The sequence below is a fragment of the Anser anser genome, assembly GCF_964211835.1.
Source record: "Anser anser genome assembly, chromosome: 8".
NCBI lineage: Eukaryota > Metazoa > Chordata > Aves > Anseriformes > Anatidae > Anser > Anser anser.
The window spans coordinates 32,128,634-32,153,967 of NC_139728.1; the positions used below are offsets into that span (position 1 = coordinate 32,128,634).

The following is a 25,334-nucleotide window of genomic DNA, read 5'->3' on the forward strand; positions in this document are numbered from 1 at the left end:
GAACCTGGTAAATCGTAGAAGAAAGAATAACAACACAGATGGATCACAGATCTGATCTCATATATCAGTCCCTAAAATTTTAGTAATAAGATGAGACTCAACTGGAAATAAATGAAAACTATTAAGCAAGGTGAAAAAGCACATATTGAATAGGAAATGCAAACCTAGAAAGGTAGTAAAAGCTAGAGACCCTGGGGCTGGATTGGACAGTAAATTAGAAATGAAAATGCAATAGAATTTGGCAGCAAAAAAGGTCAATGCGATTTGGGACTATATGTGCCAAGAGTTTCCTTCACAGAGCAGGGAGGATAGAGCCCATTACCAATTTTCTAGATTTAAGCCACTTGAGTAAGTTTCAAATCAATATCCAAACATTTGGATGCTTAACCAAATCAAACCTGAAAACCCTTTTGGATTCTCACTTTGGTTCCTAACATCTTTATGTTTGGTCTCTTTTCTGAGAATTCAATCTGTTGCAAAAACAAAAATGAATCTTTCAAGATAAGCATCTGCAGTTGACAAGAGGCTATTGTGATAAGCTTGGGGATGGCTTAGCATCCTCGCAAACTGGGATTTTGGAAATAGAAAAAATTGCTTTGCTTTTAGTAACGCATTTCAGATGCCTGAGAACACAGCCATTGGTTCTCAGAACTACTGTTTTAGTTACTCCCAACCCAAACCACAGCTATTTTACTTAAACAATACTTTCTTCTGATGCCCATTACCCAGGCCATTGGATAGCACATGCCAATAAGTAACGAGAAGTCTCCAAGTATGATACAAAATAGCCCTTTCACTTCTGAAGACCCAGCAGCAACCTTCCTATTGCCAGAGCTTCATTTACTGTCATTTACTAATCCATAACACAATGAAAAACATCCAGTGAACAAGATTTTCTGTAGGTTTTCCTCTGAAATGCAAGGTCCTTAACACACTGAGCGAGGACTAAGCTTCAGAGCCATCCGCTTCCTCTAAAAATAATCTTACTCATACTTAATGCCACACGTATTTAGATATTATGGTGCAGTGAATAGTAAGAATTATTTCATCTTTGAATGCGTAGGTGTTGCGCTCCTTTTATAACCAAAATTACATCTTTCAGCTGTTCATTATTGTTTGATGTAACTAAATCTTCAATGTCAGGGAAGTTAAAATCACTTCAGCCTAGACATTCACTAGTAATTTTCTTTGAAGAAGGTAGAAATTTATTTGACTTGACCTAATGATTGAACTAAGCAGGTTTTCTTCAAGCCATCCACCAAGCGAGACATATTTACTTTGTGTGCTCTAGAGTTGCATTATAAATGTTCCCTTTAAGTACAACAACTAAGGAAGCTTTAAATGACCACACATCGTTGAGACAAATCCAGTGCTAAAACCTTGCTGGTTTTTTGAGACCTGTCTTGAGCTGACTTTGCCCCGGCGGGACTGAGTGCCAAAACAGCACTGCTTCGCACCATCTTAGACCTGGGGCATCTGCAGGGAACTAGGTTTGAGGCGAGGACTCTGTGTCCTCAGCAGTGCCATCCAATGCCAGCATCAGCACCATTGCCAAATTGTTTTACAGTTGCTCCAAAATAAAACAGCATTACAGTACACAAACATTAGAGACAACAGAGTTCAAAACGAGAACTGGGTTCAAAATGAGAACTGGGTTTGCCAGTAGACATCCCATTTAATGGGATGGAGAACTGGGACTGCCCTAAATAGGTGGGATGGGCACTACTGCTCCTCATGCGTGGCAAGCCCAAGAGAGCTGCAGGAATGATGTGGGGCTTTCCCTGATGACCCAGCAGGCTTTGAACAGTTGAGGTTCACAGTTTCCAAAGTCCCTTAAAGCCTCCACAGTCTGACTCCACAGCTGTAATTCTTGCTTTCTTTCAACTGCTTTGTAAGAAAGTCACAATTATTTCTTGCTGGTCAAACTCTTTTAATTTTGCTATTGTTCCTTTTGACCTAAGCTGCAGGTTAACTGAGACCCAAATTATGTCTGTTGGATACAGCAAAGCACATAGCAAGTAACCTTAAAAAATAGAAGATTGTTTAAAAGAAATACCGAAAAGGCTTGGTGCTGCTAGTTATACTCAGTCTTTAATTCTTGGTCATTACACCAATAAATTATAGGCTCAAATAAATGTGCTCTTTTCTGGTTTCCTGGAAGATGGCAACAAAAACCTGAGAAATTTATCTAATTGTCAGCCTCAGTACAATAATACATGGAAATTTGTATTTGGCATCAAACTACTTGAAGAGAAAATGATGCTGAAGGAACTCTTGCTCAGCATCACCCCAAAATGTTCCCCTCCATTCCATACCAGCTGCAGAGACAGCTAATGATGATGCTGGAATGGTTTGCTGACAATTACAGAAGGGATTGATGTACCTTAAACTGTCCCAAATGGCAATAGTTGCTCTGCAATGTGGGCAGAAAGGTCAGAAATAATGGAACTTTGCTATGAAGCTGTTCCCAGTAACACAGCAAACTCAGGGGCAGCTCCCCCTGTTTCTCTGAGGAAATAAAGCTTTGCTTCGTTTCCTGACTCTGCACCTTTGATTACTACAGAGGTTCCTGCTCCCTGCATTGCACAGTGGTGAGTCTAATTACTGGCAGTTGCAAACTTAAGAGTCTGTCATTAAAAATTCTCTGTAAGTCACACTACTAAGCATTTAGTGGAAATCAGAATGAAGATGCATTACAATGAGGATATCAATCTGAAAACCAAATTGTAATTAAAAAAAAAAAAAAGTTATCATTTGGTAGGGAGGGTTGACTAAAGTGCATTACAAGTTAATTTTTAAATCAACTACAATAAAATAATGCAGTGGTTGCTATACAGATCAGAGCGAGGCAGGCAGGAAATTAAAAACTAAGGTTTCTACCTGAATTCATCTGATACCCATAAAATACTCTATTCATTATAATGTTAAACAAATGTGAGTCTGTCAGACCTTCAGGTGGTATAAATTAAGAGATCTTCCATTTGTTTCGGTGTAACAGTAACTATTTACACCAACAGAGAAAGCATGGCTTGAAGTCTTCGTCTTCACATTTAATCTTTTGTCTTTTGCTAAGCTATCAAAAGACATTCTTACAAAAAATTACTCTTATTAATTTTATCAGGCTGCCTTCTGAGGCTGGAAGCATGGAGCCTGATTTTTATCTTGGCTAAGCTGGTATAAAATTGAAGGCACTCACCGCTCTGGTGGCAATACACTGAACTTATCCCAAGCAGCTGAGATAATCTGCTGACAACCCTCCAGGGTTTCTTTTCGAGTTGAGAGACCACATTCAAATACTGATGAAGAGCAAGTACTGCCTGGCTTCCTTCACACTGACAGTCCAGGTAGACCCATTTACTCTTCCTGGACCCTAAAATGATAACTTTTTCTCTGCAGAATTTCACACTGGGGATCAATCAGTATATTGCAGACACAACTGAACACACGGCCTTTAGATAAACCTTTGAAAAGGACTTTCTAAATCGTACATTTATGGCAGAGAGAACTCAATTCTTTTCTTTTTTTTCTTTAAAACTCAAATCCACCAGTCATTCATTTATTCACTCCATAATTTCTGCCATGTAAGCCCCTAAGTAGTCATATAGCTCTTCAAAAATAATTTGAAACACCCTGCTGGAATGCTCAGCCACAGCCGCTTCAGAACCGCGTGAAGCAGGAAATGGTCGGCACGCCACTGGTGATGATGGGGCTGCAGCCAGGGCCCCCGGCCGTGGGGATGGCACAGGACATGGGGCTGCAGCCAGGACGGCTGGCCAGGGGATGGCACATGACAAGGGCCCCCGGCCGTGGGGATGGCACAGGACATGGGGCTGCAGCCAGGACGGCTGGCCAGGGGATGGCACATGACAAGGGCCCCTGGCCGTGGGGATGGCACAGGACACCGGAGTACCCCCAAGCAAAGCAACGGCTGCTGCCCGTCAGGCCTCTGCAGAGCTCCCGCAGTGCTGGCCCCAGGCCCTATGCCTCAGGAGCAGTGGCTCTCCGCCGTGGCCTTGCCGGGGCTTCCTCCTGCAGTCCCACCACCACAGGAGCTGGGTTTTGCTCTTTCGTGATGCCACGAAGCAGGGAACAGCCTCACCCACGCTGTCAGACGGGGAGCCAGTGCCTTGTGCAGCTGTGGCTGGCTCACGTGCTCTGGCAGTAACTCAAGCCTCTGCGTTCCTGTGAGAAGGTAGGGATCTGTGTACCTATCTGTATGACTTGTCCAACATCCGGCAGGCTGTCTATCGTAGACTGAGATATTGAACAGAGGTAGGATAAAAGGTAGGCTGGCAACTGACTCACTTCATGCCTGCTGTGCTGTTGCTTCATTTAGCTGACGATCCAGCAGACAATAGATGGTTTGTAACAATGGCTGTCTGCACAGAGACGGAAGACCTCTGTAGTGCAGCAGAAGTGACAGAGCAGATGATAACATCATGAAAACAAAGGAGTGAGAAGATGAAATTGGAAAAGCAGCGAGCAGTGGGCATGCAAATGGAATTTCAGAAGAGAGATTAATTAGAATTTATATTGATTAGGGGAATCACAAACCTATTTAAAACATGCTTATCATACATGAACATGAATTGCTGTCTACTCCATGGTTACACACCAGGGCTCATAGCGATGCTACACAGTCCTACTGTACTGGAGCATGCCCTTCTGCTCTAGTATGGAAATCTCATTGAAACACATGCTATAGAAATACAGCACATAGTTACCTTCAGTCACAAAAAAGAGCTGTGTTATAAAGCAAGTAGGAACTCCATCCATAGCCAATATAATATATTCAGAGACAAATCCACTATGGTCCCAGTCTCCTCCCATTCATTCAGAGATATCTAGAAAAGGAAAGCTGCAAGGTGTCTGCACTGTCAGATGGAGCACCAACGGACACTCGAACAAAAAGCAAGCAACATGCCATGCTTGATGAAAATCAGTCCTGAAGTTTGCCCAAAGGCTACAAAGGGGCAATGAGCCTTGTAATGCTAACATCTCCCTTGGGCAGCATGGAAGGACTGCAAGTTAGAAACTGCTTTCAGACCTAGTCTTGGCCAGTATGAGTACATGCCCCACCCAAGAAATATTTAATGTTCACAGGCTTCACCATCATCAGGAGTTCAAATCATACGTACATCTTTTGTTTAAAGGCTGTGCTGTGGTGAAGCAGGAGGAGGTGAGCAGCCCTGTTTTGGTCCTGCAGTCTCTGCTCATGCCCAGATCTGGAGGACGGCTGGGGCTTTGGTACAGGGAGATGCCTCTTGTGGGAAACTTCCAAGCTGTATATCTACAGCATCCTGATGGGCCCCATCCGCGCTACCTGGTGCGGGGCAGCCCTGGCTGGCTGCAGGGGACACAACGCCCCGCACTGCTGCCAGGGGACCAGCATGGCGGGCTGAAAGCCACTGACGTTGACCAAGAATGAGAGCATCCAGGGAACCCATTTTAAAATAAAATTATCAACTGTTTGTGAATATACTTTCACCCTGGCATATATCATTTTTCTGCTTCTGGTTAGGCTCAGCTACTTCAAACACAGGTTTCAGAGCCTTCCCCCTTTTTGTGTTGGGATAAGAAGGATTTTTTAAGGGAGTGGCACCCATTTTCTCACAGTTGCACTCCATGCCAGGCTTTCTTTGCTAAATATCAACCATGTGTTACTAGAGTACTGACTGCTCTTAGTTTCTGTTCTTCTGTACTTTTATTCTTAAACCATGCCCATCACATCCTGGTGACAACATTCAAGCGGTTCTGAAGATACACTTTATGTATCGTTTTCTCTCCAAGAGTTCTGATGACTTTGTAAGCTAATTAAAATAAAGCTTCAAAGGGTTTTCGTAATAGATTATAATATCTTTGGTTTCATGACATCTGTTAAAATTTACAACTAAGGATGTCATTTTTGGTGAAAAGTATGTTCTTTTACATCCAGCCCATTTATTTATGTATTTATTTAGTGACAGAGCATCTAATTTGTAACAGACATGCAAAGGCAATCATTAATCATACATTTGTCATCCAGCACCTTCCCCAGTAGTTAACTAAAAATCTGCAGACAAGCTGTTTGAATGTTCTGAAGCCAGTCACTGAAAACTTGCAAATAAAGCTGATAATCACCTTTTCATTATCCTTTTTTTTTTTTTTTTCCTCCCCAAAAAAAGTCTAGCAGAGCTTTGGTAGAAGAAAACAAATTATGGGCAAATTAGACACTGGAGTCATCTGGAGTTGTCTTGTTTTTTTCAGACAGTCTTTGCACTCTGTTATCGGAATAGTTGCAGAAAAGGTTTCATGCTTTTGTATATAATTCCTTTTAAGGAAATATCTTCTGCTATATTCTATGCTGTAATCAATTCAAAATGCTGGCATAATCATTTAAAGCACAACATGTCTGTTCATTTGATTTGCAATTTGCCTTGATGATCATTCTTAGCCCCTGAAAAAGACTCTGGACATGAAATTGTCCATGCAAATACGTTGTAAGTAATCTGCACAGGAGTTAATTTCAGTGTCTCAAAATACTACATTCCTCTGTCTGTGTGGATATCAGTGCTTTTTAAAAAAATAACACAACTTCTCTTTTGCTGAAGAACTCAGCCCTGCCTTGCTCCCCAGCGGTGGTGGCTCTGTCCCCCAGTGCCTGCTGAGACACAGCGCTCCTGGGAGCTCTGAACTGACAGCATGCCCGTGGCTCTTGCTTTTGGCCATATTACATACATTTTGGGGTGATCTCTTTGCATGCTTACAGTGTTGTTCTTGGCACTGCTCTCCTTCTGCAGACAGCTTCAGAGGGAATGTTGTCCTGCTCATTGCCTGGGCTGAGAATTAGCATGTTTTGGTGTACCTGACATGGTTGGCCACATTGAGATACAGGTATGAAGGTCATTATACATGCCAGTGATTAATGGATTAATATATTTGCTGAGCTCTTGTCTACAATGAATATATTCAGTTTTCAGTGTGAACCCAGAGGGTATGCAGCTCAACTTTTAAAACCTATCTTGCAAAAACTGATGAAAAGAATTGTCCATTACCAGATGGGTTAGATGCAGTGCATCGTCTTCATAACAACATAGAAATACTAGTTTAAAAAGTACAGTTTTATATCTAAAGGTTGCTGGTTTTTAAACATTCATAATAATAATAGAAGCCTTTCTGTGGACTGTGCTGCAGCAAACTAGAAATTGTCCTTGTCAGTTGTTAATTTCAAGGTAAATGAACTTGAATAATCCAAAATTGTCCGTTATTGTGATTTGTTTCTGAAACATTACCTCTCCATTTTGGAGAATATAGACTTTGAAACATAAAACCCAACTAACTTACAGAGGAGTTGGGTATCCGGCAAGCAGAACAAGAATTGCATGACAGTTCCACAAGGTAATTCTTCTAAAATGTGTCGTCAACAGCAGTGACTGTTTTCAACACCCTTAGGATTTTGAGTGAATACCCTAGAGCAGGGAGCAAATCACAACTTAGCTAGTTGTCTCAGGAACTTGGCCTTTATCACCTGATAAGAACCTCTTTGTAAATTCAGAGGAAGAGTGCATTGAAACAAAGAAGCCATTACTTCCCCAGTGTGTTTTCTGGCGAACTCTGAAGCAGGATTACAGAAGGAGCTGGTGAGGACAACAGCACGGTCCCCTGGGAGAGCTCCAGCCACTTAGGCTGTGTCGGACGTTAACCAACATCACTCATGGTGTGGGTGGAGGGAGAGGAGCTCAAGCCTTCTTTGTGCTCCAGGTCTGACACTGCCTTCAGTCACAGAACACGTTCACACTGTGTGCAGCCATAATTGTCACTCTTTTGCATAAAAAGAAAAATATTAACCAGGTTACAAGTGAATCTCAGAAAAGTAACAGATTCATGCTAGTGCTACAAAAATGCCCTATACCTCCCATTTTAAAAAGGTTGTCTTCAACCTCTCATATTTTGATTTCTGAGCTTTAGTGCTTTTTAATTATGTAGCAGTGAGAAAACAGCAAAGGGCATCTTTAAAAAAAAATTAAAAAAAAAATGTTTAAAACTGAAAATTGGTTAGATCACTGATATTCTGAAGTACAAATATAGACAGAACCAGATTGCCTAGGCTACTTACACCACCTCCATGCATTGCAAAACTTAGCTGGCCTCAAACTAGCCTGAAACTAGACTGATATAGCTGAAAAACACTAAAAAAGCTTAATTTCATCTTAGCATTTTTTTTCTAAACTGGCTGGGATATTCACAGCCTCAAATACTTTGAGTTTATTGTAGATAAGGGAATTTTTGCATTATGACATGGAGTGATTTGATACAGAACTTCCCTTGACTATCTTTCCACACACTGCACAATGCTACAAATATGCCAAGTAACACACAGTTATAGCAGATTTTTTGGAATTTCTTTTACACTACTGTGAAGTGAATTGCAACATCTTTTGAAGTAAAACACTCTTGCAGAAATAAAGCAGACCCCTGTAGCAGAAGGACGGTGGTATTACATTGCTTCAGCATGGTACAGTATTTATTCTTTTTGAGAAAATGGCTTTTAGCACACCTTGTATTTGCTTTATCACACTAGGGAAGACAGAAATCCAATAATATTCACACAATTTCAAAATCTATTGCATAAAATGCATATATCTATGTGATATCAGCATGGGTTAGAAACATATTTCAACATCTGGAAGCGTGATAGAAGTGAACACTGCTGAATGTGAAAAAGGATCGCTGTGAAGCTACAACAATAACCTAGGCCTTGATTCATCTTGATCTCAAACATGTCTATATCTTCATGTAAACAAGTATCCCAACTCTCTATTGTCTTCATTAATCATTAGTACACCGAACAACAAAACATCTTTTGTGTAATTCTTAGAAAACTCACTCCCACTTGACACTTCCACATGACACGTCCAATACAAAGGCCAGAGGTACAACTATGGTCAATGCTCAGCTTACCCACCATCAGTGAGTGACCTGCTTCAGTTTCACATACATTGTATTCTTCATATAAAATTTTACTTAAAACACTTTGTGACCTTCACTCGCGGCTTGTAACCAGGATAAGGAATTAAGAAATGGGGTTCCATCTTTTGAGATCTTTGCTCCTTTCTCCCTCATCTTCACCACTCAGAACGAGCAACCTTCCCTTCAGGACTGTTTATAAGAGCCTCGTCATTGATCAAATATGCTACCAGAACGGCAAGCTCCTAATGTAACTCAGTGGGGCAAAGAACCTTTCTTAGCGCTCTGAGAATGCCAGAAATCACAACAGCCTCTGTAGCATCACCCAAAATATGTTATTGTATTTCTCTGTTTGTCCCCTATATATTCCCCCAAAAGTAAAATTGTTGTGAATTAAGGACTTTCACTCAGTCTTCTTTTAAGAATACTGTTTTTTTCATACCTATAGGAAATGGCTCATACATTCATTCATGAGGAAATGTCATTAAGATTTGAGATGCCTTGGTGAAAAGTCAGGCATTAAATGCAGGTGCACCACAAATGCCATGGTGCAAGGCTTGCCAGGATGTTCTTACCTTCACTTCTTCCTTCAGTAAAGTGTTTCCAGAGGCAGGGCAGGGATCATTCATGCCATGATGCTTTCTAGAATCAAATCATCATTTCTGCAGTCTAAGGCAAAATATATCTGAATCAAAGGGCATCTATAGCAATAATATCAAATATGACATGGCAAGTATGAACCAGGTCTAAAGACTTTTTGACTTCTTAAGACGTTCAATTGAACATTTAAAACGTTTAGTCTCATATCAGGTCTAGAAAGCACCCTGGGGGCAGGCTTAAGTAACTACGCCATTAGGCAGTGAGCTGCAAATTGCCTATTAAGTCTGACTGAAACTGTAAAATTGCTTTTCACAATGCAAATTAATGTAAATAAGAACAATTGGTTACACATATCACAGACTATCAAACTGATGACAGATGATGCATACTGTTTTTTTTTTTCTCCTGAATTAACATAGCTTTAAAGTTAAATTTAGTGTGTATTTAAGAGGATGTTCCCAGGATAAATTCTACCAACATGTTATAAAAAATATGTACGTCAGGATGTGTATCCTCTCTTATATGACATAGACCTGTTCTTAAGCACATCAGTGATACTTTCTTTCAAATCTAATAGAAACACCACAAAACAAGCCGTTTAGCAACATATTCATCTACCTCTTAACCTCATTCAGAAGAGTGAGATTATGAATCTGTTATAAAACCATTAGGAAGCAAGGGAAAAAGCTGAGCATTTCAAAGTGTCAACAAATGATCAAAGCCCCCGTGTCGATCCTTCGGGCTTCAGTCATTCACTGGTGGTAACAGCTGTGTGCAATAGCAAACACTGTCATTGCTGAGAGCTTTGACTGGGCATCATATTTTTTTTAAAAATTGTTTCAAAAAGATGCAATACAATGCAAATCAGAAAGACTTCCTTTTTGGCCTCATCCAAGGTTAAATTAAGTCACATAGGCGCAACCAACTTAATTCCTTTGGAAGAACAAGGTCTATGTCAAGTGATGGACTCAGTCTTAGCAGTCTACTTCTATTTCACAACTTCATCTTTTAGGAATGTTTCACACTGACAGTAAGGAGCAGACTTACTTCTGCAGTCAGAGCTAAGTTTTCCTATTTAGTGGTAAGGGAGTTGTTCTTATCAGGGATTTTTCTTATCAGAATTAACATATGTTATCTGAATTTTTACATTCCCATTAGCTACAGAAATATCTGTCATAAGTTTATTACAGACTCTTGCATAAATCAGATATCCTGATAGCTCCCCAGAGGCTGCTTCTTCCAGCCTCTACATCCATTACCCAGGTAAAGGGGGCATGGGTAAGCAGAGCATTTGGTAAGAGCTGCCCATACTGCCCACGCACACGGGCAAGGGTGGCCGTGGGGCCGCGTTCCCAGTACCATGCACCCATCTCAGCCCCATGCCAAGGACAGCGATGCTCCACGCAAAGGGCATGGGAGTGGCCGAGCCCAATGCCCTCCCCGGAGCAGCAGCCCACCGAAGGGTGCCGTGACCATCCCTTTGGAAATGGGCAGAGGCACCTCTTAGAGGAAGGCTGAGATTACCCTTTAGCCACACGCCTCCCAGCTTGCTGTCTCAGGAAGAATGTCATCCCATTCTTTTATTGCTGTACTGCTGTGTTTTCAGCAACATTTTCTTCTCTTTTCTGTCATTTTAATTGCTGTTTTAAAGAACTGCATTTGGAAAGAGTGTCTGGTACAAGGTGCACGGGTCAAATAAACACCATGTTTGCTTATCTTTCAGAGTAATAAATTTTAAGCAAAAAATAATTAGCCACAAGCTGGGACTGTTTTCTTTCAGCCTTGGGGACCTTTCAGTGGCAATGAGCTTTCTCTGTCTCCCTCTCATTAACATATTGGTAGATATAGATTAATTAGACAAAAGGAACTTACACCACATATGAAAACATTGACCTATATTATAGGTTGGTTCTCTCCGTGTCCTCTGGGGTTTGTTCAGGTCTTGCTGAGTTTGGCTTTGCTGAATGCATTAGAATCCTTTTATATCACATTACTCATTATCTGGAACATAACATTAAAAAATTTTAATCCCCACATCAGCCAAGCTGCCCTTCTCTTCCTATAACATTATGGCATTTACTGATACGTTACAGATGAAGGCTTCATTTAAATAAAGTGCAGCTTGCAAACATTCAACAGGAAGATAAAACGGCATCAACTATGCTGTATTTAGCAACTCCTCTCATTGTTAATCCCCTGGAAATGGCTGGAAGTTCAGCAGCTTCCTGCTCGAGGGGCCAAGCAATAACCAGCACAGCTCTGCTGGGGTCACCCCTCTAAGTTACCCCTCTGCTAAGCTCTGCTGAGCGGCATGGAGAGACCAGAGCCCTCAGCTGTGAAACCTCCCTGCAGCCTTTCAGCAGCTTCCAAGCGTTTTTGATGAGTCTCCACCTTGCCTCCAGGAAGTCTTTCTCCCGCATCTTCAGCGGTTTGATCATTAAGGAGCTACATCTTCAATGGCTGGTGCATCAGGCACTGCTCCCGAAGCTCCACAGAGCTGTACCATAGGTCAGAAAGGAGGCTTGGACACCTGCTTCCCAGATAACCCACAGCCCCTGTGCTGGCAGGGGCTCAGACATCACCCTCTCTTATGGCCTTGCCCGACCGACATTGCCTCTTGACATCACCCTGTTCAGACTCGCCCAGCCATAGCATTACTCATGCTGGTAACAAATAAGGCTCAGGTCAGCTTCTGCAGCGGATGGAAAACTGTACTCTCTCCCTGCAGGGTCATCTTGTACCCACATACCCATGGAAAAAACAGGAGCCCAGAATCTAAAAAATGGCTGGATCTGTAGTGTTTCCATTGCCCCAGGTCTCAGATGTGATCTTCTTTACAGTCAAGTAATAATTCAATGGAAGATGATATTGCACTCTATCTGAATATAGTTCCTTGATAATAGTGTTCAGCATATGCACACATGCTGAAAACCTGTATTAACTGAAAATAAAGTATAAAATTAATTCTGAAAATCAGCAAATTTGAATGTTAAAGGGCTGTTTTCTGAGCATCATGGCATTCCCTGTAAATCACTAATGATAAAATACAAGACTTTATGTTACTAGCAGACACAGATAATAGGAACAGACCCTTTATTAGGATTTTTGAAACAGCACCCTCTGTACATAAAATCATACTGATTTATTTTAATGCATGTTGTAAGTAAATTCTTAACAGATGGATGGAGCACCAGAAGGGTAACACAAGGGAATCAGCAGGTGGACAGAGAAGCCAAGAATGGACTGGCACTGATCAGATTATCAAATCCAAATACCTTGAGACAAGCACAAGCTGCCCACAAAATAGGCTGGCACTGATGAGATAAACAAGCAAAAATAGCATAGAAATGCAGACCTTCCATAGCATCCTTCTCCAGACCCAGGGATCCTTCCTGGAAACTAAAGCATTGCCACAGAGATTTCCAACAGCCTTTCCCCATGTGCCCAAGGCTGACAAGGCCACAAGATAGGAGACATAGTGCTGTTGATTCCCAGGACTTGTGGCAGGAATTAGTTCTCTCACATGTAGGCACAAACACATGACAAGTCTCTTTCACTATTCTGTACACAAAAGTAGATGTGGTTTGAGAGCTCCCCATTGCTAATGTGTCCTTATAAATACTCTTGACAGAACAAACCAAAACTGAATTATCAGACTGTCATTCAGTTCTTACTCCTAGTAATTTTTCCCAAGGGAAAAAAAAATTTGCTTTTCAGAACAATTACAATGCTTCATCTTAATGACCAGATATGCCTTTTTCCTGTCCTGCTTTCCGATGTTACATGTACTGTTTCACCCTTGTAATGACTTCTCTGGCTGGCTGCGCCTGTCATGCAGCTCTTACCTTGGTCCAGCTTTCACTGCATAAGTGGGGCTTCATCACAGTCCTCACCAGTACCACCACAGGAAGGTATTTGCACTTTGATCTGAAGGGCTGGCCAAGACTCAGTCCCTTGAGCTCTTTCTCCTGAGAGCTGAACAATTTGAAGTATACTCCTGACCCACAGCCTCCACTCAGAACAACCAACTTTAGTATCTTTAGATAAAAAACTTCCATATACATGTTGTGCCACAATTTGTAACAGGTCTCTTGACCAATTTTAATGCTTTACCATCCCATTTCCTACTGAAAAAAATAAATAAATAACATAAAAAAATATCTCTCTCTCTCTTTTTTTTTTTTTTTAAAAAAAAAGAGGGAATTCTAACTCTGGCTCCAAACCAGCAGAGCTCTCACCTACACACTTAGCTCACATCACATACGCTGGCCCATTGGACTTAGTAAGGGCATTCAACTTGCATAAATGACAGTAATGGCCTTACTGAGAAACAATAAAACAGAAAATTCACAATGTTAAGTGCTCAAAACAAGGAGATGTAAAACTTGCAGAAGAAATCAATCATTTTTGGTCTCTTTTCCACTCTAATGATTGTAGGTGTTGATGCAACAATTACAAAGAAACATTTTGATAAGAACTTGTAATATATATGTCAGTAGCACCTTTTAGCAAGATATAACCTGAGGGTCAATCAATGTGTGCCATTCCACTTGTTACTTTGCATTTTTATACATATCTCTTGACAAGTATTTTTATATCAGAAAAGACTGTTTATGATGTTTGGGAGAAAAAGAGCTTTAAGTCGCTAAACCAAAATCCTAACTATAACTGAAGATTTAGTTTAATTCTCTTATCCTTGAAAGTAATTATTTACTCAAAACACATTTCCAAAGGTGATCTATTATATCTGTGTTACATATCTGCAAAAAGTCAAGGAGTTATGCTTGTCAAAAGAGATGTAAGAGCCTAACATACTAAAATGCAACTGAAACAGCTTTTTGCTATCTTATAAACATTGCCAGGATTAAATCTTGCCTTATCCCTTGCCGTTCTGAGAGCATTTGCACGTGATTTAATAACATCTAGATGGGATTACGGTAATTCCTTGTTTGCAACTCCATCAGCATCACCATTACAGAATCTGCATTTTGTGCTCAACACCACAGCTTGAACCACCTAAAAGCAGGTCTGTCATGAGGTTTTGATACCAGTCCCTCCTCTTGCCACAACACAACATACCTGTCAAGTGTTCAAGACCCAAAGAGACTTGAGAATAGATTACTGAAGTGAATTTTTAGCTACACACTAAGTTCATTAAGGTCTCATCTTGTAATCCAACGAGAACCATTAAATTCAAGTGAAGTCAGCCAGAGACAGAAGCAAATCTCAGAAGCCCAAGTAACATGGAAGGGGATTCTTCTTTCACAGCCAGCCTCACAGAAAGCTCTGGCTCTTTTCCTAAGCTTTCTTTTAAGCCCTTGCTCAAATTTAGCAGCGCGGCATGTTGCAGGTGATGGAACGGAGCCTGCGCATAGATCTGCGGGCACCATGCCTGCAATGCCCGTGTCCTAAGGACTGCAGGAGCAGGGTGACTATTCAAAACCAAACATCGGAGAACCAATGAAAATATCATGACTAAAGTCTACAGGCCGAAACAAGGTCAAGGCAAGCTTCTTCATCAAACCAAAATCCCTCCCAAGTAGCTTGTTGCCTAGACAAAACAAGATATTGCTCCAGTGTTTGACCTTACCCCTTCTTAAGCACTGGAGCAGTTACGCTAAATGTGCACCACTGGTTTGCTGGACCAACCCTTCTCAGCCTGAACTCTCAATGCCTCCATGGCCTTGTGGTCAGACAATATGCAAGTAAAATATCTCCCTCAGCCAGGGCTCATGAACAGTGACAGAAAACAGCATTCAGCTTGTGTGCAGCACAGAGGAAGCTAGACAGCACAAAGTAAAAAGTTAATCAGTTGTGCTAGAAAAGGTGCCAAGAGAAAAGTTCATCCTTGCACATATGCTGGACTTGCAGTGAAGCAGGGAACACTTACAGGAGGGCTGGAATATGCATCTTCGGAATGACAAGTCTGCCGCTCCTCCCAGCCCCAGAGACGTATCTGCTGGGAATACAGCCAGGGATGCCATTTGTGGATTATAGTTAAATGTTAAATAGCTAATAATGGACATCCCGGGGAACCCCCCGCTCCCTCCCCCCCCGCCCCCAAAAAAGAAGAAACCTCTGTAACCACCGTTACAAAGTGCCCAAAAATCAGCACGAAAGCAATTTCCACATATGTGCTGTCACTGTACTCCTGTACATTTTGCAACAGAGCATTTAAAAGGTCAAATAAAAAGACTTTGTTTGCAATGTAAAAGTCAATGACTTGAAAACATGTTACACAAGTAATCTGCAGGCACCGAGCGGTACCTCCTTCGAGCTGCCTTGCCATGCTGATTGCAATGCAATTTACACAGCTGGGCAGGCCGACAGGTGGCCAAAGCGTGCCAGGCAGGTGGCTGCCTGTTAGAGAGTGAAGGATTATGCAAGAGAGAACATTTCCCAGGGAATGGGATTTCATCAGCTATTAACACTGGCAACTGCCAATAGCAGGTGACTGTAAGTACAGGGGGCCATAAATACAGGTTTCACTGTACTGCAGGACACTCACAATAACCATCTAATCATGACAACTGTCTCCTGCATAAGGAAAGCCAGAAGCTGCCCCTTTATCCCAGAACTTTAAAAATCCCTCTGGTGGGTAGAAGTGGAATGTCTAAAAACATCTGCAGATGCATGATGAATGCAACCTGCAGAGAAGTGCGCAGTTGAGTTTTACTGCTGCTAACCCAGCACCTCAGCTGCATCTCGGGGAAGCATCTGGATTAGGTGGAAATCCAGAGCTTTGACTGTTAGGGCCATTTGAATTTGTCTTCCCTATTTCTGTGTGCACCTACCAAGATAGCCATTTGGCTAGCTAAAGCAGCATCTTACAGATACCAAAGGAAGTATTATCCCCAGTTACTTCAGGCTTGCAGCATGCCTGTGATTAGCGCGAATAAGAACAGATGGAAGAAAGAGGTTAAGTAAACTGGCCAAGGTTATATACAAGCCATGAGTGGCAGACTCTTCTTTCTGGCCTCTCGGCTGCTCACATTTCTCATATCATTCCTACGTGATATGGAGGATTTAAATGCTACACCAAAATCTGGACCAGATAAATACACCTGCTTGCTTAGTCACTATCAAAAAAGGTTCATCAGTTTCCTCTTTTAGCAGATTCAGACAATATCTTAGGATAACTCACCAATTTATGACAAAGATTTAATATTATATGTGTACAAATGAGACCAGTAACATAAAATAAAGGCTAACAAGCCACCTGCTTCATGACACAAACTTTCATAAATGTCATAAAATTTTATGCTGTCATAAAATAGTGCAATGGAAAAAAACTTCCATTATTTCACTGCAAGGGGCAAAAGCCTTTATGGTGCTTGCCAGGACTTGTTCAGCAAAACACAAAAATAAGCACACAGAAACATATTGAGAAGAAGGACAAGGTAATAAAATTCCCCAGAAAGAAGGCTGATAATTGACGCATACCAGCATGTCTTTGCATGATGGTGCTCTATATCACAGTTTTTGATTGCAAGATTTCTAGGACACAGACTGTGTCATCCTCCCTCCTAGAAATGACGCACATTTTTACCAAGAAATTTATCCTAGACTGAGCAAGTGTCATGAAACACACCTGTAAGGATAAGAAAACAGTAACGCATTAGTTTTGCAGGTAGAGAGACTGAAGCAAAGTTGTGGAACAGTGAGGAGGGAAATCCAGTCAATGGCCCGCTTCACCCCAGTAATTATTTCTTAGTGTCACTGTATTAAAATATACTTCATTTAAATAAGGGAACATGATGTATTGGCACAAGCACAATCCAGATTACTTGCCTCCTTTTCTCTCCACCAGTATTCACATTGCTGTGCACATGGACAGCTCCCGAAAAACAAAAAGCAAGAGAACAACACTGCAAGATACCAAAATATTAGTGCTTTGTCCCTATGCTCTGTATTGTTTGGAAATTATTGGGATTTGGAAATTTTCTGTTCAAACTTTTCTGTTCACAATGTCATTTATATCAACACTGGGAAACGTGGAAAGTCTGAAAAAATTAGGCTGAATAAAAAAAATTAAACAAAATTCATCAATGTAAAGTATCCTGTTTTGAGTGTATACATTCACAGGAAGACATCAGTCTTTCAATCCACATTATCCTGGAACTTCATTTCATGTTTGTCTCAACTATTTCATTCTCACTCTTTCAGAAAAAGAAAAAAAAATGAAAAAGAAATGTTTGCATTCAGAATTCCTTACTGAGTAGAAAATTGAGATGAAATTTTTTTCCTCCTGACAGGGTGCTCAGCACTTTGCTGCACCCCAGCAGTGCTGTGGCCCTGGCACCTTTGATGGTCCGTGGCCAGCACAGCTGCACCAGTGCATGGCTGTTGGCACCACTAAGCTTTCTTTGGTTCATCAGTTTTCTGTCAGATCCAAGATATTCAGATAAATATTTACAGTCACTCTTGTATGAACTTCCCTTTCGTCAACGCTATAAAACGTAAAACGTGACCAGCTCTCAGTTAGGACTCAGTTCATTTTAAAATTTCTCTCTGAATGAGAGAAGAAGAAAAGCTGCTTTGCAGGCTGGTCATTCAGGCAGCTGCGATGGGAAAGGGCTGCCCAGGATAATCACCAGACCATCCACCAAGGCTGAATCCCCAGCCGGTCAGGGAGGCAAGGCAGGTATTTCTGGACAGCACATCTCATGCAGCCTCAGGCCACAAAGCTTCGCTGTCGTGAGCATGAAGTCTGTCAACACCAAATACTGGGCTGGTGTAGGCTAAGGAGAGAGATCCCACCTCTGATTTGAAAGCAAAATGTGTTTTTGTGGGAGGCGCTTCTTATGATGTAAGTGATGTCTTTGTGGGACCTTCTAAGCTGTTTGCAAACATTACAGACCATCCCAGACAGAATAGATTAATGGGGTGACACGAACAACAACATTAGGGAATGCAGAACAAATGCAACAGCCATGGAGTTACACTATTTACCCTACCAATCTAAGCAGTAGGTGGTATACACATATGTTATTGGTATCAAAAAATGTAAGATTGTATACAAACCAGTTAACTGAAACACTGCGTGCTATATACCCTATGAGTCATACTTGTTAACATGAGGATTTTACTGCATCATGTTTGCTACTGCAAATTTCTTGACTAGACATGCGTCAAGAAACAAACAAAAAATCAGCTCGTCAGTGTTAACTTTTTACTTTAATTCTCATTCAGGGATCTGCTGCCATTCGTTTCCTGAGGTTCACAGGGTCATCAAAACTAGTTTCCAGAGTGAATTACTGAAGGAGGGCCAAGGAAATTTCTGCCCTACCCACTAGGCAGGTGAGCAGCATTGCATGTTTCAGAATGCTTTTGTGTACTTTGTAGTTTAAGAGCACATGCATGAAATATTTGGCAACTTTCCACACACCCAAGCAGGGAAAAAACTGTGCTGTGTGTCAGATATTACATATTATTTAAATCCCAGCTCCCAGGATCCAGCATCCTGTATCAGCAATAATGACTAAAACTATTGAAAGTCATTAAAGAACTTACTAATCAGACTTCTAATTGAGGATATCTGCTTCCCATTACACAGAGACAAATTAAGCGGGTTAAAACAGTTCCCAGAAAACATCTGCTGAAGCAAGTCAAAACTAATGATAAATAAAATTGTGTTCCCTTTGTGGTTGATTTTTCTCCCATCTGTACCTACAAACACGCTATCATTACTCGTCACTCCAAAACAACTTTGAAGTACATTCCCATCCTCTCACAACATCTTTCCAATAGCCCTTTAATCAAATGTGAACGTAAACTGAAATATTCTCTTCCACACTTAAACATGTTCACTTGTCCACTTGCAGAGGGCAGAATACCATCTATGCCTGGTAGCACAGCATGCCAAGCTGTGCCTGCGTCTGCATTCCTGCCCAGGCAGTCTGCAGAGCAGCACACCAGTGCTGAGCACGTCTTACTGTGTCAGAGCCAGACGCTTCAAGGTGTGGAGCTTAAAACATGCAGGGGCAGGGGTAGTGAACTGCATCCTAGAGGCACTGCTGCTGTGCTCCTTTTTTCCAGGTGACTTGCCACCCCACCCCAAGCAGTGCAGATGACGTGACACGCTGCAGATGGCTCAGCAGGCACCCAGGCAGCAGGCGTTCTGCTCGCGGCTCAGGCAGGATCTCGTAGCGCAGGTGTTGGATTTTGCACTTGCCAGCTAGCTGGTTGCAGCCAATATTTTTGTGTGTGTGTGTGTTTTTGTTTGTGTTTTTTGCTGTTTTTATTTTTTTTAAGAAAAGTAGTAAAATCCCAATACCAGACCCACTAAGAAAGTGCTAGTAACCATCCGCATTGCCTGCTCATATGCTAATTGGTACATTGGAGATATAGATGTAGTACACCATCTGGGCAGATCTCCAGAGTCGTTCTCAAGAAAGGTATGTTCAGCACTGCATGTACCAGGCGGGCTCTTCCTCCTCTCAGCACTACCAGCACCATTCAATATAGCACACAGCATGCTCTGCTTATTGGCTGCTGCCCGAGTAGATAACCATGATCTTTATTTCCCCCAGAGGCAGCTATCTCCAGACGTCAGTAAATTAGAGAGCCTCCTTGACACTGACAGACAAGTTGTCATGGAGCTATTTTTCTCTTTAACTGAGCTGCAGAGAGCTGTGCCTGCGTATCCCATTCATGATAAATGGCCTGAGGTATTCATTTGCTCGCTTGCTTATTACATTGCCCACTAATATCTTTGCTCCAAGTACTCACATCACTATGGCTGTATAGAGCCTGTTTCCTACGTTCCCCATGGACAGCAGCTGTTCTGACAGTACAAAATTTAAAAGGACACCAAAATCAAAGTCCTTCTACAACAGTTTCTTGGTCTACCAGGTAGCTACACAGATAACATTTCCCAGCCCGGCAGGACCTTCTCCAGACCTCACCAGGCATGTGACAGCTTCCTTATTCACATGGGGCTCTCACACTTCTGCCACTGCATCCCTACCGTGTTTCCCAGCTCTGAAGACATTATGCAGAGCTGGCCCCGTCTGAAAAGCCATGATGAGATAAACTATCCACTTGGGAGTTTACATTTGTCATCTGACATGGTAATACTTAAAGGCCAGACTGTTGACAGGCTTGAGGCATAAATACATGCCCATAGCCACTCTGATTTTCAAATTACCTAGATACTCAGCTTCTCAGAATGGTTAAGAGGTTGGAAAGGAGCTCTGGATGTCACCTGCCCAACCCCTGCTCAAGCAGGGCCACCCAGGTTGCCCAGAACCATGTCCAGGCAGCTTTTGAGGATCACTAAGGAGAGACTCCAACACCTCTCTGGGCAATCTGTGCCAGCAGCCCACCACCTGCACGGCACAGCAGTACTTCCTGACGTTCAGATGGACCCTCGTGCGCTCCGCTTTGTGCCCACTGCCTATTGCCCTGGCACCGGGCACCACTGAAAACAACATGGCCCCATCCTCTTCGCACCTTCCCTTCAGGCATTTACGTGTATTGATGAGATGTCCCCAGATCCTCCTCCAGGCTGACAGTCCCATCTCTCTCAGGCTCTCCTCATAAGAGAGGGAAGAGAAAGCTTAAAAGAAAGGGAAGAGTCTACATTTAAGTCGATGAAAATACTATATTAATAAGAATTGAGTATATTTCCAGAACAATTAAGCTTTGAGAAAATCCTAGTAAGCATCCAGCTGCATCTTTAGAAGCCTAGAATCTTTTAAATAATGTCTTCCAGTGACCAGAAATTTCTGCTTTCAATCAACAAACCCATACACAAACTCAGATAAAATTCCATGGAAGATGGTCAGGGAAAGTTTCATTCAAACTTCAGTTGCTTCAGTGAAAGCATGCAAATGAACATGGAAGGTCACTAACAGGTCCTGGCTGCCAGCCCAGTCTGGTTTTGGAGCAGTGAACGTGTGTAGCCCAGGCACAGTGCACAGAGCGTCTCACAGATGTCAACCAGAGCTCCCCTCTGCTAACTGAGATGCATTTATTGTACATGCAGACTCAGAAATTTGGAATCGTAGGGATGGTTATTGCTGAAACAAGGTCATTTGAATCCCCCATCTATTACAGAATTTTTGCATTTACATTTTATTAAGTTTTCACCTCCTTTTCATGTTTTACATGTGCAGATGGATTTGACACGTGCTATCAAATGCTTTTGTGAATGTAGGGATTTTTTTCTTTTCAAATAAGAAAGCTGTTCTATGAAATCTAATGCATGCATTGTCTGTCCTCCAGCTTTATCAGTGCCAAGTTTCCAAGCAAGAGCCATCAGGAAGCTTTCGACCATATACTTTCAAGACAGCTGTTACATATGAAAAATAAAATAAAATAAAAAATGCCCCAAGACCAGCAGGGAGAGTTTTCAGGTATCAGTAGTACCTAGCTGATTAGTACAGAGGTGAGACAGAGCAGGAGCCTAAATCATGAACTTCAGCTGTGCAGCAGAACCAAAGCAAAGCAGAGGACAGCAGTCCTGATGAGCGCAAACTCAGAGCATCATTTCATTGCACGTCCTTGGATAACTCAGCAGAAGAGATGCTAGTTATACTGGCGGGGCACAGCCCCATCCCAGTGATCCTGCTTAAACAACGGATTTCACATTGGAGGCCTCCCAACGAAAGCACCTTGACATCTGAACCTAGGAATTTTTGTTTTCAGTTGTCTTACCTCAGCAAACATGGCAATTTACAGAGGCTGAGAGGATTTGCAAAAGCAACTCAAATCTTACAAAACGGACTAAGTAGTCCATATTAGAAAAATCCTAGGCAACCTTGCATAAAAGCACCTTCACACTGTCACTCAAATTACATTGAGCTGAGCTCATGCATTTAGATCCTGAGAGAACAGGCAGAGAAAAGTTCCTGGGGAATCTTTATTTTATTTACAGATATATCAGTGCTCTGGAGAGTTTACTCAAAATCCACTATTGATATTCAGATTATGATTAGTGAAAAGGAGACCAAGACCTGCATGACTGCTACAGAAGTGCTCTGACCACACAGCATAAGACTCAATATATGTAAAGAATGGTGTTTTGGAGGCATTGCATGATCCCACTACACAAACAGGGTTCAAGAAAATGAAAACAATTTTTTCTTTTCTTTTGATCTACTGCTAACACACTACTAGACTGATTCATGCTGCTGGTTGTGTTTCTCTCTTCCCCTCCTCCTATATCTTTCATGTGCAAGGAGGTGTTTTACCTCACCTTCAATGCATTTCAGAGACATCACAGCTTTTTCTGCACATCAGACACACAATGTCCTAAAGCAAGAAGCTGATAGGGCGTATAAAACAGGTCAAATAGCAACACAAAAATGCTTAAGCAGCAGAAAATCCTTAGTTAAAGTCATTGTCTTGTTATAGTCTCCTTGTCTTGAGATTTTTGTATTATATTTATAGAATATTGGATGAAAGATATTATCAGGAAAAGAGGTGAGAAAAAGGGGAATAATGTCAGAAGAAAAAAAAAAAGCAGATAAGTTATCACAAATCTTAGCAAGTTAGATTTCAAAACTAAATTTGATTTAAATTCTCCTGTTCCCCAGACTCACAGATCCCAGAATCTAGTAATTGGCCAGTGAGCTTTTAGAGGGTTGTGCTGAGCTGGCAGTTCTCATAATAGTCCACTGCTAAACCAACGCCTTAAAAGCGTTCTCCTCTTGTCTGCATCACCATCCGCTATAGCAGTGACACTGAAAATGTTTTTCAGAAGGAAGCTGCTTCACAGCCCTCTGGTTGGAGACTGTCTATACTCAACACAGACATCTTTAGATGTGATAAACACTTCTGTACTAGCAGGGACTACACAAAAAAACTTTTTTTTTTTTTCTAATTCTGCTCCATATTTCACCACATGCAGCTATAAGCACATGACTGGACCTAATATCTCATATGAGCTCACAAGAAGTAGAAAGATATGCATAAACATTTGATGAAGCTTTCTGAGGAAAAAGGTTGAAAAAAAATGTTCCAATTTCATCCAACACATTTTTCAGCTTTCGCTTTGAAAATGTATGAGATCCCAATAGACCAATTCTGCTCCAGCACAACACAGAGGTCATCACACCTACCACAGAACAGTAACACGGGGTTTGACTCCCTGTGACCATCTCCTTGGAATGAAATGGGCAGTCATGATGTATCTATATCCACTACTTCTGATGGTTAAAAAAAAGTTAATTAGAACTTCTGAAACAATGAGACATCCAATTTTTCAAATATGATTCATCCTGTGTCTGAACTAGCCTCCTGAGGGTCATTTTCATAGTAAATTAATCTCTCTAATGTCAGACTTAAATTATCGGCAGTGACACACATGACCATGGTGTCAGCAGCAGCAATGGCCTTGCTGCAGATAGGTGTGTTAGTGACACTGATGATACTGAGTCTGACAATATAAAAAATTAGCTTAAAATTAAAATAACTCTGATGACATCAAATGCAACAGAGACTCATTCAGACCCTGAATGTGCATGCCTCTAGCTGTAAGCTCTCTTTTTCCCATCTGGAAATGATGGGACTAACACTACTAGCCTTGTTTGTACAGTGATTTGAAAAGTACTGTTGAAGAGTGCTATACAAATAGATAAAAGACAAATATTCCTGCTGCTCCTAGCCAGTGGAGCAACAAGAGTAGCAATGGCTATTGCTACTACTTTCTGGGGAGGGAGTAGACGTATGGGAAACCAACTAGCCCGTATTCCCCTGTTGGACGTGCACTCATCATATCGTCTTCTAGTCACCCAGCCATGGAGGACATAGGCCTTGGAACTGCTAAAATTAAACAGGTTTTCTTTCTGGGTTGATGCTAAGCCCTGTGTATTACAGCAGAAGCTCCTAAGTTGTGTTCAGCTGTGAAATTCTAAGAGGTCACAATACGTATTGCCAGCTAGGTAAATATAATCTAAGTAAAATGTAGCAAATAAGTATTCTAACTATTCATCAGTCCAGCCTCTGCCGCAGAGACTACAGTTTTCTTTTATATAGTTTTAAGTCATGAGCTAATACACCGCAGAAATAATTTTGTCCACTGCCTGTTTGCAAGCAAGTCAGATAATGTTTCATATTTTTGTTGGCAACAAGATAAACATTTGAAATGAGTTCTAGCAAATATACTGTGGAATCTAAACCCTCATTTCATTTGCCATCAAAATTCTACAACACTTGACCAAAATTTTCTTCTCTTGGCAAGCACTCTTGCCAAGAAATTCATTAGCCAGAAACTGCAAAAAGGGAAGAAAAAAATCATTATAAGCGCAGGCAGAGTAAATTCATTTGCTGATTAACACAGGTGTTGCTTTCATTTTTCTTTTACAGTCTCAGTTATCATTGTCCATATACAGGACATGGTAACTATTTAACCACATAACCTTTAGTGTCACTTATAAACTGGACTTAAATCGTGGCCAGGTTCCATATTGATTAAGCCTGGTATGGCACTTTGCTGAAGAATGCAATTGTAACTCTCATTAAAAAATACTATTTAAAAATAAGAGGCATGACTTTTTTCTTATGTATTTCCCATGTGACTGGTTGGGTTTCTCTGTTCTCCCTGGTACCTGTCATTTCCCACAGGCACTCTCCAATGACATGCCTGGGCCCTCTCCGCAGCCGCTGCAGAGATGGGCCCTTTCCCAGGGCAGCTCAGCATGCCTCCAAGCTCCCATTTTAACTGCTCAGGTGTCACCCATCCTCCCATACAGCACGCACAGAGCTGCAGCCCCACTCCAGGCACCTGCATTGTGTCCCTGGAAGGAGTGAAGACACCATTCAGTTTGTAAGCATGGCAGTAC

General features: G+C 41.6%; 1 long non-coding RNA gene across 3 annotated transcripts in view; it reads right to left on the minus strand.

Moving 5' to 3' along the window:
* LOC310903185 overlaps positions 1-25,334 on the minus strand; it is a 69,700-nt gene that overhangs the window by 14,513 nt on the left and 29,853 nt on the right. The window contains exons 2-3 of one of the 3 annotated variants that reach the window (XR_014587337.1): positions 11,419-11,547; positions 9,522-9,588 (exon numbers count right to left, since the gene is read on the minus strand). The exons of 1 other annotated variant lie outside the window; for it this stretch is intronic. This is a non-coding gene — a long non-coding RNA (uncharacterized lncRNA). Of the gene's footprint in view, positions 1-9,521; positions 9,616-11,418; positions 11,548-25,334 lie in introns of all 3 variants that reach the window. One more of the 3 variants, XR_014587338.1, reaches the window with a different exon arrangement.